The sequence below is a fragment of the Trachymyrmex septentrionalis genome, unplaced genomic scaffold, assembly GCF_001594115.1.
Source record: "Trachymyrmex septentrionalis isolate Tsep2-gDNA-1 unplaced genomic scaffold, Tsep1.0 scaffold32, whole genome shotgun sequence".
NCBI classification, from domain to species: Eukaryota; Metazoa; Arthropoda; class Insecta; order Hymenoptera; family Formicidae; genus Trachymyrmex; species Trachymyrmex septentrionalis.
The window spans coordinates 3,425,085-3,429,849 of NW_017305485.1; positions in this window are offsets into that span (position 1 = coordinate 3,425,085).

A 4,765-nucleotide genomic window follows, 5' to 3' on the forward strand; every position below is an offset into this window, starting at 1 on the left:
GCCAGGCTCTGTTATAAGATTTCTAATCTGATTAGGGCGTCACCGTGAAATCTTCCTGGAAAACTTTTGGCGTACCAACGAAAACATAGTGTCAGGAATTACATACAGTGAGTGCAAAAAGTATTCGTACAAGGAAATATAAAGTCTTATTTGTAGAAAATAAACATTAATTAGCAAGTTTATACAATGATTACATTTTGTTCTAACATAAACAATCAAACTTCGCATGTATTCCTGACTTTAGACGCTAAATTTCTCGACTGTACGAATACTTTTTGAGCATCCAAACAATGTAATTTTTAATTTCCGCTTATTTTTCAGATATATTTTCTATAATTAACACATCTTTTTGGTATATATAATTTTAAGAAACATACAGTCTATTTTATCCTTTATGAATAAATTGTTAATTACTCAGCAAGAAATGATCGTCAATTAAATGAATAGACGTCAAATTGGTGTTGAAATCATCGTATTGATTGCCCCACTGAACAATATTTACTTCTTAAAAATAAGATAAATAATGTTTCTTTTTTTTAATATTTTTTCAGTACAAATACTTTTTGCACTCACTGTATATATTCTCGTCGTTTGACCGAGGAAGCGCGAGCCGAACGTTGATCAACCGAATCGGTCATTATTTGAATCTTCGGGTCCGTATTTCTGGAAAATGGAAAACGCTCGAGGGAAGAAGAGATGAATGTGAGCGTAAAGGTCTAGGCAAAATTAAAAGCACAGACGGTAGGAACAGGGAATAACAAATTTCAACGTATCAGAAACCATGCATTACGGTATAGGAATAATACATGGTTTCTGGTTGAAGTCTATTATTTCCTGTTCCTATTGTCTTTGCGTTTCATTGTCTAGATTCTAACAGTACCGAAGGGGTTTATCTTCGTAAGGTTTATCTTCGAACCAAACACGGCCTTCCATATTCAACACTCCGAGGAGACTGAACATCTCTACATAATTAATTAATGTAATTACACGTCCGTTACACATGCACGTAACGTCTTCACTGAAGATATTACGCATTATGCTTTTTTCCTCACCAAATTAACCGCAGATCGAGGGTGTTCCAATTTTGCCACATTATTTATTAACAAATTTCTTGAGTGGAATTAATTTTGGAAATCAGACACTACCTTATTTTTTACGATTCTAAATATTAACTTTTCGAGAGCACACGAACAATACATTCAGTTCTTTTTAAATTCTATTATTGCTGACAAAGAAGAAAAGCAAACAGTGTTCACCATAGTACTTTTTAATTTCTTCACACTTTTCCTCTAAATTTAATTATTAAATTTAATTAGTTAAATATGAATTTGAATTGAATAAAATATAACTAAAAGAAAAATGAAATCAGTTTGAAAGCATTTATTCTTGAAAAAATTAAATCTATTCAATCGAAAACAGGTTTTGAAAAGTGTCGTCTATAAGTTTTATTGATACAGAATGTCAGCAATAATAAATGGCAAATTGATACATTTCTCTCTCATTTAAACAGTCACAAAATATAGATTGTGCTCAAATCCGACAGTGTTTTTTTTTTTTTTTTTAGTAATTAAATCTCTTTTGTCAATGCAAGAAAAAGTGGAATATCCTCGCGAGACTGGAATATCTTAACGGAGAGTAATGCGATAATGGCGGGGAAGCGCTCATAATTTTGTTCAGGACATTTACCTGTTGTTCAACGTAGTTAGGTTTAGATTAGCAACATAAGTTTCAAAAAACAAAAAATATATACACATACACATACATACAGATACACGGCGTCAAGAACATTCGATATTCGCTATGCGCAACTAAAGCGGCAAATATCGCTAACGAAAAAGAAAATCAGCCATTAGCTTTACTCCTAATCTTGCAACAACGCACGATCGATGTTCAATTCAAAGCAGATTTGCCTGAAAATGTGTATTTTTGTTACGTGTACGGCGGAAAAAGAAGAGCCCAACAGCGATACGTATAATACACGTAATTTCTCTCCCCCCGCAACACATGTGATGACCCGTTTACACGTTCTGCGTCTCTTCCTGTTATCGATAGTGATTGTGCGCCACGTGATTACGCCGTTATCATTAAGACTTAACGAGAGCGATCCTTTCCTTTTTTCCTCCTCCCTCCCTTCTTTTTATAAATATAAGCTTCGATTATTTCTCAATCACGAATCTAGCGGCGGTTATAATTTTTGTCTATGAAAAGTTGTGGAAATTGAAAATAATATATAGACTGTCCAATAAGATGTCTGAAATTAAAGTGTCGTCTCTGTTTCCTTTAAAGAAATATGACAGCCTTCCGAAACTGCGAACGAGAGAACGGCGCCGATCAATTTCGAGGCAATTAAAAAACCCAATTAAATTAAAAATTAAACGCGATTTCGAGCCAGCTTGATCGGTGATTAACTTATAATCAATTTATTACCTAAGTGAATAGTTTACGTTTTTTAAACAATATAATCAAAACGCGTTTAAAAATTTTTTTAATTAGTAAAAAAAGTTTATAATAGATATCACAAATATTTCATAAACGTTTCTATAACGTTTCATTAAATAGTTCAAATTTTTAATGTTTATTTGTTAGTGTAAAGATGATTTCTGACATTTATTTTGTACGTAACTGTGTTACTCGGTTAATGATACAATATAATGCCTGCGTTCCATTATTTGTATAAAAATCTATAGTTACGTATACTATAGATTTTAGTAAATAACAGAATCAAATATTGATTTATACAAGGTATCCTAAAATTCGCGACTCAAAATACTATAGCAAGAAAATATTTGAAAAAAATAAATTAAGTAAAAAAAGTTATTTGTAAATTTTTATTGTAAATATATTATATATAAGTAGAGTTTATATAAAAATTAGGGTTTTATAAATATAGTCAATTATAAGAACTACGTTTAGATGATCACTTGTGAAGTGCAATTACACGTGCAACTGATGGATAGATGGCTATTTAAACGTAGTCTAGAATTAGCTACATTTAAACCTTTATTATCTAAAAAATTGCTGCTTGAAATAAAAATATATAAATAATTCCTTTACATAATTTTAGAGAATTCTTGCTCTAATATTTTGAGTCGTGAATTTTGAGACACCCAGTCTATTATTAGGCCAAGCATGCTTTTTTACGACTTCTCATTCTTTCTCATTTGTATTCCGGTGTATATATATATATATACGTTTCTGTTGCATTTCATTGGATTCAGTCCGAAACAAAAGCTACACGGCGATACCTGCACGAATTTATATTTTTTTTGCAATATTCCTGGTTATATCATGAATTCGACCTCCATTTACTGCTAAAAGGAGATTATTGCAAGGAACAATTAGTATATCTTGCGGAAAAAATGCAGGCTGAAAATAAAGAAAAATTATATGTAAATTACTTTAGATTGCTACCTCAGTTATTTGAGTAATTATTAAAATTAGTCAGACTTATCGATTAAATGTGCTTTTGTGTAATTTTTTTTTTTTAAGTCAACTAGATTAGCGTCATTAATAGGATTAATTTTTAATTACAAGCATGCATGACTCCGCAAACACAATAGGTGTAACAAATAATAAGCTTTAAGAAATTAATCAATTATAATCAAATGTGAGAAGAATAATCTTCTATGGTTGGTCAATTCCTTCAGGCTTATTACGCCTATTGTGTTTGTAAGGTAACACTTACGCATCAGTGGAATCCGCTAAATAACTAAACCTACGTAAAAGAAAACGTCGGAATGAAGCCATTACTAATCACGTTCCGCAGTTCCGCATCCCCACGAATCTCCTTCGTTATCCTCATTTCTATCAAGATAGGTTAACTTTTTAGGTTCAACTTATTTTTCACTCTTTTTTAATTCGTAGAAGTAGAAAAAAATTAAGAGTCAAATCATGATTAAAATTAAACTGTGTCAATAGAAATATTAGGGTATTAGCAGTGAATTCAGTTCAGTCTATTCGCTTGAATTGCACTCGCTTGCTCTTTTTGCGCTTGAAATGGGAACGAAAGTATCCTTGAATTTGAAGAGAAAGAAATAAATAAATGCAAATTGCAGAACGAATATATCTATTCTGTATAAAAAAACGAAAAGTATTCCTTTTTAGGACGTTGTATTCCGTCTTCGTCCAGCAACTGTTGCTCCGTTGAATTATTCCCATCTCTCACGTTTATTAACAAAAAATATGTGATCTACTTTTGATTACTTTGAAATAATAAATATTTCATGCGGAGTTTACGATTAAATACGTCTATAAAAATAATGTTGATAAATTTTATCAGTAAATCAATTATAAAATATCGCAATCATATTCGCCCGCGGTCGAATCTATTTTATCAAGTTAGGTTTAGAGGTTATGTCAAATTATATACGTATTTCTCTTCTTTCCAAAACAGATTTTTTTCTACCGCGCGTATAATTTTTGTATAAATTATATAAGAATCGCAACGTAAATTCGTGAGTTGTGCGAAATACCCATAAGAATAACTAGGAAGAAATTATCTTGGATCTGTGATTTATTCTTTTAATTTTTTTTTTTTTTTTTTTTTTTTTTTAAAAAAAAAAAAAAGCCCTGCCACTTTAAGCCACTCTTTTTTAATTGGTTCAATTTTCGTCTTTAGAGATTTAATTTCAAAGAATTTAGAAAATAAGAGAGACCTCTTATTAGGCTATTAGTTCCATTCTATCTTCATCGTTTATTAGACGTAAAATAAGGATAAAATGATAAATACATAGCGCTCATAGTGTCTCTCCGAACGCACCCCTAT